Raw genomic sequence first — 16493 nt, forward strand, 5'->3', positions numbered from 1 at the left:
CTACTCCTTTTGTAACTTTGTTAGAAAGTTCACAAGACCATCTTTTTTGCCATTTTTAACCTTTTTCCACTCATTTTGTGATGTTACGTCCATTTCACACTTTTCAATTTTTTCTTTTAATTGTGCCTTTGTTAAAGTTTTAATATTTTCTGCATTGTCTCTTTGTTTTTGGGAAATTGTAATTGGCTTGGGTCGAAATCTTTTTAAAAGGGAATTTGTGCGTGAAACTTCCTTTGCATAATTATGGAAATTGGCCTCGCATTGCTCTGCATGTGAGAAGTCGTATGTCCGGGGCCAATCTGTCGCCACACATTCCCTCCAGCTTCTCTGATAATAAGATGTTACTCTCCTTGATGATTGACCTTTGAATTAAAAACCATAAACACAATAATTTTTAATATCGAACATACACAGTGCTAGATAAATATATAAAACATGAAGAAAAAAAAATAAATTTAAAAAAAATACGAAAAACACACCTAAACCTGACAACTTCATCCTTAATTCCATGCACATAAGTGTAGTTCCCATTATCATCATCCGACACTCCAAGGATATTTATCATGTACTCGTGAATCTATATAGAAAAATATATATTTTATATTGTAGGCAAAAGAACTAGAAGTCGCGACAGGGGCCAAAGTGAAGATGTCCATAAAGGCTCCGTCGGGCACAAAGTATATCTATGGAGAGGTACGGGATGTTTACAATACAGGTTATTTGACCAATACCACCCCCCCCTTCAAATTCCAAATGTTTGTTTCTTATTTATTATTTGTTTTTATTTGTTTTTGTGGATGTATTTGTGCTGTCCCTCTGTTTTGTTTTCAGTTAATACGTCTGTGTTTTATTTTATTTTTATTCCACGTTCTGTTTTTGTACCTGTGGTTGTTTATCTTTTGTATACACAGGATGAATCAAGTTTTTCCTTCCCACGGGCGAGGTGGATTGGGTGTGACGGGGAGAATAAAAGGAAAAACTGTGATTATTGGTGTCGTTGCCATTGCCTTGGCTTTAAAGCCAAAACAAAGGCCGCTCTTTCCAGGTTGCAGTGGTTCTGCCCAGCCCATCATGCACTAGCATTGCAGTGAAAGGCGTACATGTTGTTGTTGTGAACTGTGTTGTTTGTTTGTTTGTTGTTGTTTGTATATGTTTCTTTATTTGGGGGGGGGGGGGAGAGTGTGTGTGTGTGTGGGGGGGGGGGTGTTTGAGGGGGTGTGTGTGTGTTTGGGGGGGGGGGGTAAGGTGTGTCTTTATTATAAAGTTTACAAAATATAACAATACAATAAATCATTAATTTATTTACTGCAGTCATTCTCTCCACGTTTCGGCATGCCCTGATCCATCCTTGGTCATCTGGTAGACCCGAAGGAAGCAGCCTTTTCACATTCCTTTTGAAGCTTTCCAGCACAAAATCTCCGCCTTCTCCTTTACAGTCGTTGCCTGAAACACTATAGGACTCGTGGTTTTTCAGGAAATTCAGCAATAATGGTGGACATTTGGTCCGCAGTACTGAATCCCTGAAAAACGTTTCCATATAAAATGGCATGTTCAGTCCATAAAAGAGGGGCGCAAAACGTGCTTTGGCAACGTTAATTGCATCGGAGTTGTTTCTCCGAACACCCGCTCTAAAAACATGGACCGACAAGCAGTAAGTAAATACTGCCTCTGATAGAAATTTTTGCATAACAGAACCTTGGGGTATCCATTGAAAATACCCTTCGGCTGTTGGACACTCCTGCTGGAAAGAGGCATGTTCGAGATATGGCTGGAGCAATTCAATGGACATGCTGTACATGAAAATTTGAATGATCTGCCAGCTTTTGTGGTGATCTAAAGAATAAAAATCCATATAAGTAAATTGGTACCAATTTAATTTTAAATGAATAACTGAAATATATTTTTATTAAAAAATATCGGATGCATTTTGGCAGGAAAGTTGCGCTTTTGGAGAATTAAATCCAAGCATTTTTGCAAGCCTGTAAAAAAAAAACAAACCAAATCTTAATTTTTTTTTTCAATTTTATGTGATGTTTCAAAAACTTTTTTTTTAAATTGATAATTACCTGCACAAACCAACGTCCCACAACAGTTTGAATAGAGCTTTCACCATATTAATTTCATAATGGCCCAGTCCTATGAAAAGAATTTCAAAATAGTACTGTGCAACATCAACAGCAATAAAAATATTTTTAAAATAATATAAATTATAAATTCACTACCTGGTACTAGCATGATATCCTTATATTTTCTACATTGCTTTGCATCACACTGGTGGTTAGTGTTGAGGCAGTGCTCAGTCAGTTCCTCCTCACTTAAAAAGTCTGCATCACAAGCTGGGCAGGTGTGGACACTTTCCAACACACGGTGTCCAATCGTGTAGGGTAGGGCGTCGCATCCAATAACTGCCCAAACCCTCTGAGATTCCGCAGTCCGTCGTAAAATTTCGTCAAATACCTAAAGAAAAAAATTCAAAATATTTTATGTTGTTCATAGATCTCTCTCTCTCTCTCCGTCTCGGCCCGTAGAAAAGTGGGAGTATGGAATGAAAAGCAAAGGATAAAAACGTAAACTGGCCAAACTGGAAAATATCTGTCGGGGGTATATTTTTTGTTCCTTTTTTCAAATGCTAGAATTGTACAGTGTTCGACCGCACACCAGGAAAAAGTGGGAGGGGGGAGGGGGAGAGAGAGAAGCTTTCAAATGAAAGTTTGCACAGTAAAAACAGAGCAGAAGGAACCGGGGGCACGGAGGGGGGGGGGGACGTGCCCCCAATAAATTTCCCGATATATAGAATACTATAGAAAACGTAGCTACTATATGCTTGTGTCTCCCTTTTGTTTTTGCTTGTGAAGGATTTTTTGGTAGTTGATAGTGTCTCCCAAACTGAAATTGCTTCCTACGGGCCTGAATCTATCTATTCTCAGAAAAAGTAACCCCCCCCCCCACTTCTTGCATACTACGGGCCTGCTCTCTAAATTCATGTACCTTTTCCACTGATTCATAGGAGCAAGAGTTTTCCATTATGGGATCACCCATAGTGCATGATGGTTTGGTAGTGTGGTTATTTTCGATGAACGTGTATCTGGAAACATATGAAATGAATTCTAGCATGTGTTTTATATATATATATATATAATGTATGTATTATTTTATTGTTCTACCGGTACGATATACATGTACATGTATTTTGATAAATGCATACTTATACAGGTGTTTACCTTTCAGTAGCTGTCTGAGGTTCAAAATCACCCCCATCCATCATTTTCTTTAACAATATATTGACAAAGTCCTCCCTGATTAAATCCAACAGCGTATGAGTTAATGTATATATCATACGATACAATGAAAAACGATGATGATAATAATTAAAAAATATTTTTTTTGTTCTCTTTCCTTAATAGTAATTTATTAGTACCTGTATCGACTAAATTGCGTATGCTTAAGTTTCATATCGTTGACTATTGTGTCAACCTCCTCCTCCGAGATGCTAGGGGTCCACCACATACATGGGGAGAAATCTTTTTCTTTCTGGAGGTTGATGGTTTTATCAGGCACTATATGAACTATTGTTGTTATAACACTTGACCTAGACTTGTAGTCCGTTTCTACGTGCCACTTTCTTTCAATTACCTTTCATTAAGATAAAAAAAATTGTTTTATTTTTGGACAATCATGTTGCGCCAACATTTTCGTTTATTAGTGTCAACATCGGTGTATTTCATACTAAAGACAACCAGTTTAGGAACTAGTTTATTCAAAATGGGACTAAATGCAGTAAATTTGGGCGCAATGTTGTCTAACCTGATTATTATCAATAAAAGTGAACGTATCCCAGAGAGCTGGAAACTGCAATGGTTCCGTACTCTTTAGGTACTGCGAAATGGTGGAATAAGAACCAGATGGACTACCTGTAATTTTTTATTACAAGTAACAAATAACGTTATTAGATTAAAAAGTAATTGCAACCTTTTGACTCACAACGAATATATATATATATATATATATATATATATATATATATATATATATATATATATATATATATATATATATATATATATATATATAATTAGTACATTTAATAAATTGAAATTGAAATAATTTACCAGCTGATATTATTTTTACACCAGTTTTGCTGCCTGTTAAGAAATATGTCAGGACATTTTGGAAGAACGAGAGGGGGGCCACATATTTCCTATTTGCAAGAAAATAAACGGCATCAACAGCCTTCGCCATCTCCAGCTGACTATCCATATTGCCACCAATACCCTCCAAAAACGACAGAAGGACTTGATTCCTGTTCCTTAACCAGTCTATATCAAAAAAATATCATGAGAAAAAGAGGGGGGATGAATGTTGATTTAAAAAAAAAATTGAATTTCATTTATGTATAACATATGTTTTTGTATTATACCGGCGAGTTTAAAGTCCTGTAGGAAGATATCGTTATTGTAGAAATTTCTCTGATCAAATGCATCTTTACTAATGGCGGATGAGATCTTCCTACCAATACAGTTGGATATTCTTGAAAGGTCCTCCTCTTTAAAATTACCCCTTTCAATAGCTTTCAATATTTCTTCGCAAGAAATAGATGATGTTGGTTCTGTTTATAAAATCAATTCACATTCATATTAAAATAGGAAACACCATGCAAATTATTTATTTTGAACAAGAATTTTTCACTTTATACTGAACATATTTTATACCATTTAGTTTTCTTTTTTTATTTTCCATTAAGTTTTTTTCCGCATAGTCGGCGCACCCTTCACATACATAAACGGCTCTATCTGACAGGGCTCCGCAACCAAGAAGAGTCTTAATGACATCTTTCCTTATTTTTCTGGTATTTACGCGGTGGATACGGTTACATGAATCCTCGTTGTTACTGCAATATTCCTCATGCCTTATGCAGCTACACGAAAGTTTCCGTTTTGGAGGTATTCTCTTAATAATAAATAAATAAATAAATAAGAAAAATATTATTTATAGAGTATATGGTACTATTACTCAGAAGTAAAAATATGCCACAATATAGGTTTGTGGATTTAAATACGTGTTTTATTCGAGTCAAAATTGAAATCAAGAAGATAAAAAATATATATCATAGAATAGTACTCTAGATACAGATAAATCATATAATTATAACAACATCCGTATCGTACATTGGACAAAACCTTGTAGGGGGTGGGTGGGGTCAATATTCAACATTTTTCAACGAAATGAAACCATATGTGCATAGAAAAGAAATTAACCAGAAGTGAAAAGAAGACCTGAATATATAACTTTCATGATTTTTAGTCTCAATTTTCATTTGAGGCACTTCTGGCTTTGAAATATTTAAAACATTTATTAATTAAATTTTGAAAATGTACATGAGGAAAAATTAATTTTTTTCCCCAAAATTTCTCTAATATTTTGGTGTTGGGAAACAAAGTTTACCCCCCCCCCCATCCCCCTTGATGGGAACTTAATTAAAAATGATTTTTTATAAATGATACTAAAGCTTACACGAAGTGAGAATGAATCTTATCCTCCCCCTTTCCCAATGAATTAGAAAATGAGGCATTGAAAATCTCCTATATAACTATTTTCTAAAAAACATATTCAAACTTTGTATTAAAAAATATTATAGAGTTCCTAATTTAATGTAAATATTATTTTACATGTCTATTCAGGGAATTGATGATTGCTGGAATTTTGATCAATGATAAAAATCTATTTATTTATAAAATGATTCATAGCATAAGTATAGATATATACAGTATACACAAATATTACCGTTTCAATACAATTTATGTACGAACTAATAATTTCCTTTTTTATTGTCTGTATTAGCTTTCCATACTTTTTAAGTATTCCCAAACATCAAATATTAAAAGAACAATACTTGGATCATAGAGTCACGTGATCTTTACTTCCTGTGAATGATGCGGAACTGAGAAGTAGAAGAACTAATTCTCGGTAAATGTTTCTTCATAAATCAATTCAAATTCAACTCAGAAGTGAAAAAGTCAATGCCTATACTAAAGTACTTACGAATTTCACTGCTTATCACCAGTTTCTTCTTAACTGCAGCTATGAAGGACTGAAAATTTTGGCTAGGTAATCTATTTTTATAGAGTAAATTCGCGCCACATCGCATTTCTCGTGCACTTTTACTCAGCTGCACGGGATTTTTACCTTTCTTGAAAAATAACAACAAATTCCTTGGATATGGGAATGTTTTTATTACTGAAAAGAGGAATAATCCCGTTTTATAGTAATACTTCCCCGAAAAAGGAACTGTGCCCAACCTGTTTAAGGCAGGCAAGAAAATTTAAATGGAATCCCGATTACGTAAATGAAGCAAAAACTGAATTATTAAAGGCATTGGAAACATTAAATTCTTATTGGAAGCTCCGGAGGATGAATCTCAAAACACGATTGACACATCTGTAGATCTTTTTACAACACAGATAACACAGGCCATGGAACCATTTTTGAAATACAAAGAAAACCAATGCGTACCCATACTCGTTACTCATCTGGAACGACGCACGAGGACAAACCGTGGTTTACAGCAGAATTGAAATGAAAACACAGTCATCTACCTGTTCAATCAAAATAAGACTCAGATCGCGCACCAGAATTTAATGCAGTCAAAAAGAGAATATAAGACACTGGAGGCAAGGCTAAAAAGACAGTTTAAACGTCAGGAGGGAAACGTACTCGATTATATTCGAAAGATAAATCCAAAAGCGTTCTTTAGAAAACTTAAGAAAAGAAATATTGAGGAAGTGAATATACACCCCGATACCCTATTTAATCATTTTAAGGAAACTGCATCTAACACTAACGCGCGGGCGTGCCCGGATTTACATATTGATGACACTATTATATTCGAAGAACTTGATAAAGAAATATGTGAGAGGGAAATTTTAGATGCAATAAGTAGATTAAAGAAAGAAAAATCACATGGAACAGATTTATTAATGAATGAATATTTTATAGAATTTAAAGGAAATCTTTTGCCATATGTCTGTAAATTGTTTAACAGAATATTACTCTCTGGTTTTTTCCCACGAATGTGGTCTGAGAGTATAATAGTTCCTATATTTAAAAAGGGAGATATGTCCGATCCAAATAATTACAGAGGCATTAGCCTAATAAGCTGTTTTTGTAAATTATTTACGTCAATTCTAAATCAACGTCTACTCTTATGGTCAAATGATAATGATATTATTACAGATGCTCAGTTTGGGTTTCAACCCAGTAGGGGAACTACAGAGGTATATTTTGTCTTTCATCTATTATAGATATCACGTTACGTAAGAAAAAACGTTTATACTGTTGTTTTATTGATTTCAAAAAAGCATTTGACTCGGTAGATAGAATGAAATTATGGGGAAAACTAATTGTTATTGGTATAAGAGGTAAATTGCTTAGAATTGTTCATAATATGTATCAAGGTATGAAGTCATGTGTACGGTCTACAGATACTTTATCAGAATTCTTTAAATCTAAAATGGGTATTTTACAAGGGGAAGTATTGTCCCCGATATTATTCTCTCTGTATGTGAATGATTTTGAAATGGCATTTTTAACAAAGGGCAATATTCCAGGAATGTGAAAAAAAAAAAATATAAACAGCTGGGTAACAAATATAAGAGAAAAATTGTTTGAAATTGGGCTAGGCGACCTTTGGTATAGTCAGGAAAGCATTCAATTAAAAACACATTTTCCTATTATTAAACAGAGAATTGTAGATATTTTTATTCAAACAAGTTTCGAGCAAATAAATTGTTCATCAAGATGCAAAATTTTTAAGCATATCATTGATAAATTCTCTCTCTCCAATATTACTTAACAAAAGCTATTCCAATCAAATATAAGAAGCAATTAAGCAAAATACGTATGTCATCCCATAACCTAGCTATTGAATATGGTCGTCACAATAACATACCAGTAAATAACAGATATTGTGAAATGTGCCATTCAGATATTGAGGATGAATTTCATTTTATTTTAAAATGCCCTTACTTTAGTGATATTAGATGTCGATGTATTAAGAAATATTACTGGAAAAAACCTTCAGTTTTTAAGTTAATACAACGGCTCAGCGTAAAATTTTTTAAAGAACTGTGCAATTTAGGTATTTATCTCAAACGTGCTTTTGAAGTACGAGAAAGTGTCACAAAATCATTTTCTGTCTAATGTATATATGGTCAAACTGTATAATACTAAAGTCTGTTACAATTTAACATTATATACTACATATATTTGTATTACCATGTCACACAACCTTAATCTTTTGATGTTTGTTAACTCAATGCTATAAGATGTATGTCTTGGGCAATAAAGATTATATATAGATAAAAAAAATTGAAACATGCCGTTTATATAAGTTGGGCAAGAATTAAAGAGGGTTTTATAAAACAACACATATTTATTTACAGTAAGTTGTTCATAGACATTAAGTCAATTAAGTTCATCAAAAAGAGGTCTTGAGGGTGTATCAGGGGGAGCATCTAAAATATACCTTGCAGCACGTTTTTGAAGCTTATGAACTCTGTCTAGATTTGATCGGAATGTATTGCCCCAAATTGTAAGGCAGTAATCAATAGTAGGTATGATATATGCATTATAAAACAGCTTGCGTGTTTGAATGGGAAGATACTTTTTAATTCTACGGAGTGTAGAAATTTTACGTGAATGAGATTTACACACATGGTCGATATGTATATTGTACTGTAAAGAATTATCTAAATATACTCCAAGAATTTTTTCATGTGTTACGTTGTCTAGTTTCTGGTTCGATATGTATAAAGAAAAATCATGCTCCGAGAATTTGATGTCTTCTGATGTGTACCTATTAACATGCATTTAGTTTTTGAAGCATTAAGTATCGTTTGATTCTGAGAGCACCATTTTTCAATACAAGCAATGTCCATTGATAATGAATTGACAATAGATTGGGAATCTTTGCCAGGGACATATATAGTGGCATCATCTGCAAACAAATCTATGTTTGAATTTTTAATATAAAGTGGAAGATCATTAATGTAAAGTAAAAACAGAAGAGGTCCTAGTATAGATCCCTGTGCAACTCCCGCTGTGACTTGCTGATAAGCTGATTGTTTGTTAGACAGATGGACACTTTGAAGTCTGTCACTTAAGTACGATCGGAACCATTGTAAAGTTATTGCATCAAAATTATAACATTGTAGCTTTTTAAGAAGAATTTCATGAATTACTAGGTCAAATCCTTACTGAAGTCGAGAAAGACAGTGCCAACAAGTTTGCCTTGGTCCATTTCATATAACCATTATCTGTAATTTTTGTTAGGGCTGTTTGACATGAGTGCAGATCTCTGAAACCTGATTAAGATTCTATTATTGAAAATAGAGATCATATATATTTTGCCACATGTTTTTCTATAATTTTTGATAATGTCGGTAAAATAGAAATGGGTCTGTAGTTATTTGGATCTAGTTTGTTTCCCTTTTTAAAGACTGGTGTAACTTTGGCAAGTTTAAGACTCTTAGGAAAAATACCAGATGTAATACTAGCATTTATTATATGGGTCAAGGGTTTATGTATTATTTGTGCAGTAAGTTGTAATAGACGTGGACCAATAGTATCTCTACCTGATGATTTACTAACATCTAGCTTAATAAGTAAGGAAAGCACTTCATCGGGACTTATAAGCGGGATAACAAACATTTCTATACCCAATTTAGACTGTACAAAATTCAAAAGGTCGTTAAAGTCAATGCCATCGTCTTCAAAAATCTGGCTGAGATGATTTCCGGTCCACTAGCCTTGTTAGGGTTGAGGTTGACCTTTTTCTGTAACATTGATGTTATTTACCGTTAGTAGGTTGTTTGACCAAGGTCCGGTAGATTACTTAGTGACTTTGTATGGAAGACAGATTGAAACTGCTGATTCAAGATCTCTACCTTATACTTTGGACTGGAACGAAATAAACAGTCGTTCTGCGAAGGGAAAACACCTGAACTGTCACACCGCTTACTCCTGATGTAAGAGTATAGCTTTTTTGTTTGTTGAACCCTCCTCTACTAACATATTGATGATGTATTTGAGGTACGGCTTTCTACACTCTTTAGTCCATTCGCCCATCAGCAGTGTGTTCTTTAAGAACATAATTTACAATTTTGATGACAAAATTAAGAACTGGACTACCGAACCATATATCCTTGTAACCATAATTTTCTGAAAGAAATGTCAGATTCAAAGGAGTAAACATAGTGCTCTGTGAGAGATTTTGTCTCTCAAAATTTTGGATTCAACCACATTAGTCATGAAGACTTTGTAAATAAGCACCCAACTTCTACTGCCAAAAAACTTTTTTTGACACTGATTGAAGATAATACTGCATTCAAAGTCTTAGATGGGACCTACATTTTTATACAAAAAAGTTTTAGAAAACAAATTTCATGGGAAGTCCTACAATCTTTATAAACATCGGCCAAGCGATGAAAGCAATGGCTGTGGTGGGGACAGAGGAATACATTTTATCAGTCCAGAGCCCTTGTCAGATACCAGAAATAATGATACAGCTATAACAAAGCATATGGTGACTGTGAACTCTGAAGGAATGGATGATTGGCTTTAGGACAATGATTTGTGTCTTGTAGACAGGGGTTCTCGTGATTGAAGGAAAAGGTCTTTCTGTGCAAATGCCAGTAAATTTGACAAAAGGTTCCAAGCAGCGTTCTACCAAAGACGCAAGCATTAGTCGACTCATTACAAAGATTAGGTGGATGGTGGAAACTCGAAAGCATAGCGGACAATTGAAACAATAGCGTTTTTATGCCCCTGAAATCGAAGATTCAGGAGGCATATAGTTTTTGGACTGTCCATCCGTCTATCAGTAAATCTGTTTGTCCGCAAAAACTTTAACTTTACCCATGATTTTTGAATGGTTGGTGCAAGGACTTTCTTATTTTACAGGTATATTGTGACAAGACCTTAGATGGGGAATTTTTTTTCTAAGAAAATTTCAACATCAATCCTGAATTTTCAAAATATATTTTCCGGAATGCATAAAAAAGATTGCTTCCTGGAGGTTACAAAAAGTTCTTAGTCGGGCCTTTTTCAGCTAGTCGGTCGGGAGAGGGCAACCAAACAATTTTTTAAAGATGGCCTTATGTATTACTTCTGACAAGACTTTTCCTTTGTTGCCGATTTTTTTTACCTTTCGACCTTGACCTTTGAGTATGACCTACTTTTGACTTAAACCTTGGCCACATTTTCTGAATAGTTGGTGCTTTTGTGTTTCACTTGCGTTTTCCTTGTTTGGGTATCAACATTTTTGAACTCTTGACCTACATTTGATAAATTTTATCATTATGAGCTGCCATACCGGGGCATCAGTGTTTCACTAACACATCGTGTTCTGATAAAGTTGTGCCAAACCATTATGTCATGTATCTTGAAGAGATACTGTGAAAAATAGCTGCAATATTCAACAGGTACCATTGTCCACCTGCTAGTAATCAATTTGATCTCCAGCTTCCTGAAGAAATATTGGAGAAGAGTAGACAAGGAAACTGTACAAACCATGGTAGAAAATGAGGGGTTGTTGAAAAAGAGGAAGAAAAAGGGGGATTGTTGAAAAAGAAACCCATTTAAACAGAGGTAGATAGCTCACCTCATTTCTTAAATGATTTCCCAGTGCTGAGGAAGACAAATTGAGAAAGATATCAATTGTGGTATACCAGCTACCACTTTATGCAAAAGAACACATGAATAATGACAATGTATACCAATTTCAAGTGTGCGAAATTAAAGAAAACCCTCTGAAGGTACGAATTTAATCTCGCCACTGTAACAATGTATTGCACACTTTTTCCCATCCAAATTCAGATAAAATGCACCAAAACTGTTTTCATTGTCACAAACAATTTTTGATGACGAAACTCCGCACCTTTACTTATTCTGCAGGTTTCAGTTTGGTGTCAAGGTATGGCAAATTTGTATTGATTGATTGTATGTTGTTTAACGTCCCTCTCGAGAATTTTTGCCGGTGGAGGGCTACAAATTTTGACCTATACTCGGCACTTAGGGCCATTGAGCAGTGAGGGAACTTTTTCGTGCCAGCACCTACTGCGACACGGGACCTCGGTTTATACGGTCTCATCCGAAGGACCGGGCAAATTTGTAATTATAGATGTAACGATTTATTGATCCCGTTTACTACACAAAACTAAAGGACATCCAAGCCTAATTTGATTAAAACCGGGTGTCACAAACAAGGGTGGTCATATTCAGGTACGAAAAAATAAAAAAATCTCAGCCGTTTTTTTGGAACTGTTTGAGGCACTTAACTGACTTTGGATGTTCATACTATACTCTATGGATGGACTGATAAGTGGATGGTATTGTACCTATAAGGTTGGTGCAAGGGTGGTAGACTGCTCTGCACACATTGCTAGCATTATTTGGTACCTTGAGTCCCAGAAATTCAAGCAGCATAGATTCTTTTGATCTCTCTGGCTCAGACAGTGTCTGAATGCAGTTCATCTGTAGAGGAGTATTTAGTGTTGTAAAATCGGTTGAAAATCATAATCGATTAATCGGTTACATCGTTTGAATCTAACCGATCGATGATCGGCAATTAATCGGTAATCTTTTGTGTTTAATGGTTATTAGTTTTATAAAGTAGCATCTGAGTAACTCAATTTTATAATAATAAAAGCATGACTGTACAACTAAAGATTAAATTATTAAATATACTCTGATCTGTTTCATCATTAATTTTTGTTAAACTGTTGATTACGAAAGGAAAACATAGATTTTAACACAAAAAAAGATTTACTTGATCTGGCAGAAATAATCAATTGTTGACAATCAGATGGAATCTATTGTTTTTCAGTCACTTTAAATTTTGAGTTTTTTTTTGTTTGATAAAGATTGGTAAGGCCAAATAAAAAAATATGTGTGTTTCCAGTATCATGCCAAACAGTATCTTAGATATGCATTTCATTGACTGAGTTATGAGAAACTGTACTAGTGAAAAAAAAAGAACAGTTCAAAATCTGGATTTGGAATAAAACGTAGTATGGTCATTGAGTAAAAATTAGGGTTGGTGGCTTAACCGGAAACTCATTTTTTGGACTATGGAGGATCTCCAAACTACCAGTAAATTCTCATATTTTTATTCATGAAGATAAAAGAACTTCACTGTTTTTGTATTTCTCGACTTCTTTCTTGATCAGATTCACTGGGTCCTTTTTTCCTATAGTGGTTGTTTCCTTCACGAATATGACCTCATCAATCCAATCTTCATATTCTTCATTTTTCTTTTTGTTCTCTGAAAATTCTTTGGTTGTTATTTTTATGCATCTCTCTACTATTTGCTTCATTAACTGGGATTTTGTCTTTGCTCTCCTCTTTAGGGAACATAGGAAAGGCAGGGAGCATTTCCTCACTTTTTGTCGTATCTAAGGGTTCGTCTGGTTTCTCTTTCTTTACAGTTAGACGTCACGGTAGCTCAGTCGGTAGAGCGCTCGCTCCGTGATCGGAAGGTCGTCTGTTCGAATCACGGCCGCGACTGACCCAAATCGACAAAAAAAGGTAGCAACTGTTCCTTCGCCAAGTGCTCGGCACTTTTAAGTGAAAGTTGCGAGTCCTTTGGAAGAGACCTTAAAAACCGAGGCCCCGTGTCACGGTAGGCGTTGGCACGATAAAGAACCCTCACTGCTCAATGGCCCCGAGTGCCTAGTAAAGGTCTAAATTTGAAGCCCTTCACCGGTATATGGTGACGTCTCTATATGAGTGAAAAATTCTCAAACGGGGCGTAAAACAACATACAATCAATCATTTCTTCACAGTTACTGATTGTAATTCAACTTGTGCGGTTATCTCCTCCGAAAGTAATTTTGCATGTTGAAAATCCTCTTGACCTAAGAATTGAAAAATTTTAGTCCTGGATTCAGTAAACATACTAATAGTGGAATATCACTAAAACATGATGCGCCTGCTGTGGACTGTAAGCTTGCTTTGGTTTATTTTTTTCTTTTGCTTTGGAACACTTCCAGAATTTGTTCAAAATCTTCTACGTGAAAAGAGGAAAACACTTGCTGTGGTCTTCAACTCGACATTTAGATTTATCGACGACATATTGTCATGCAATTAATAATGGTTATTTCCATTCTTATGTCGACACGATATATCCCGATGGGCTTCAGATAAAAGATACCACACAGTCTGACACATCTGTTTCATATTTGAATATTTTATTAGAAAAAGACGCTAATGGTAATCTAACAACAAAGCTTTATGATAAACGTGATGACTTCAACTTTTCAATCGTCAACTTCCCTTACTTATGCAGCAATATACCCTTATCACCTGCATACGGGGTTTATATCTCTCAGTTGATTCGATAGGCTAGAGCATGCTCTACGTATGAACAATTTCTAAAACAAGGTAAGTTATTGACAAACAAGTTGGTGAAACAAGAATATCAACAGTCTCGTTTAAAGTCATCATTTTTTTAGTTCTATGGTCGATACAATGACCTTGTCAGCAAATACAATCTATCATTAATTCAAATGCTGACTGACTTTTTTCATACTAATTGTTAGGCCATTATTTTACATACTGAATTGTCGACGGATTTTTCCGTTATTTCCCGATGATGAAAAGGAGCACACAGCGGGTTTGACCGGTCGGCAGGGGATGCTCACTCCTCCATGGCACCTGATCCCACCTCTGATGTCTTAGAGGTCCGTGTTTGCTCTGCTATATTTTGTAATGTTTAATGGACTTTTGAGCTCCGTTACTGTTCGTTATCTCCACATATTTCATTCCAGATATTTTGCCAGATGAGTCTGATTTAAATGTGATATCAAATTCGTAGTTTTGCCTGTCATGAAAAAAGAATTCATACATTAAAAAGGTTACAGTTTGAGTGATTCATGAAATCAAAAAAATTATAATTATAATGTTTTAACCAAGGCATACGTAAAGCACGTGCTGCATACTGACACTTACCTTGTGTACAGATTTTACATATGGTTCTTTCCATGTCTAGGGACTTGAATGTCGGCGGACCCTCTGCATTTGCTTTCTTGAAAAATCCGATGTTTCCACACAATTGATTTTGTTTTGCTACCTGGATGATTAAAGAGAGTTGTCTGACTTTCACTACTACAGCTTCGTCCATTTTTGATTATGCGTAATTTGAGAAACCTGGTCCGATAAATCTGTGAAATTCTGTAATAAATGAAATGCGATTTTCGCCTCAAAACATTGAAAGCCAGTTTATTTTATTCAGATCAGATCCTTTATTTTAAAATACAAACATCTATATTATCTAACATTTGTTCTTGAATATTCTAGCGTTGTACTGATCCGGAACAAATACTTGTGACCATATTGACCCACTCATTTAGCATGTTAAAATGGGTGATGTCAACACCTCAGAGGTCATTCTAGGTTGCACAACAGTATTAAAGAGCAAGAGCCACGAACCATCAAAAATGGCCCTGTCTCAAAAAGTAACGGGGTTTTGTCAATTGATAGTGTAGACTTTAAGCTTTTCTTTGCCGTTTTTCTTTTTTCGATATCGATTATATTTTTTGAAAAAGAGAGTTTGAAGTATGACGGTGTTTTAAAAGAAAAATGCTAGTAGAACGTCATTTTTTGAAACGTAACGTCGTAGGACGGAAAAATTACTTTGAGAGATTTTACATATGTGACTTTGAATTAAAACTAGTATTAATTGGGATAGACATTTATTATCTTGCTAATAAACTTCATAATTAATTTAAGACAATTAAGGACAGTTGGAAATTGATTTCACATTGTATTTCTATCCCTTGAACACATTTTTGTGCGATGCATCGCTCCTAATTACATGTAAGTATTGAGTATTGAACATCATTAAAAAAAACATACGACTTGCTTCAAATGACGATAGCCTGTCCAACTTAGTTTTCCGGACTTTTTCTACACGCCTGCAAATATTACCTGATCTTTGGAATGCGCGTCCAGGCACGAAGTTTGTTTTTCAAAGTGGGGAAGAGGGCAGTCAGAAAAAAAAATAACGAGATACCTGAAATGATCTTAAAACGAATGTTTCTAAACTGAAGAACTACAATGTAATTCAATAACTGGATAGAAGTAATTGCAAAAATATTGTTTAAATGGAAATAGACTTTTAATGCGAAATTCTTAGATCCTGAACTTGCGAGTATTTTAACATATAAAAGTTCTAAATGATTTGGAAAAAGGGAGGAAGTAAAAAGTTAGGAAGACTTGTTTCTAATCCCTTTATTCATTTGTAACAATATTTTGAACGTCGTTTTCGAAACAGAGACATAGATTAATTGAAAAGGGGTGTCGCAACTTATCAGAATGGTTTATTAAGCAAACAAAACTCATCAAAACATTGTCGCCCTAAATGTGAGTTTCTTTGGAATAATATGGATTACATTTCCAAAAAAATATATTATTAAGAAAGACAAACCTGTTAAAAATCA

The 16493-nt window shown here is 34.7% G+C and overlaps 1 pseudogene; it reads right to left on the minus strand.

The window, feature by feature from the left end:
• The window catches only part of LOC133173482 (uncharacterized), a 27153-nt pseudogene continuing 10660 nt past the window's right edge, over positions 1-16493 (minus strand).

This window comes from Saccostrea echinata, unplaced genomic scaffold (genome assembly GCF_033153115.1).
Source record: "Saccostrea echinata isolate AGI-Se365-2 ecotype Australia unplaced genomic scaffold, CSIRO_AGI_Sech_v1 ptg000056l, whole genome shotgun sequence".
Taxonomy (NCBI): domain Eukaryota; kingdom Metazoa; phylum Mollusca; class Bivalvia; order Ostreida; family Ostreidae; genus Saccostrea; species Saccostrea echinata.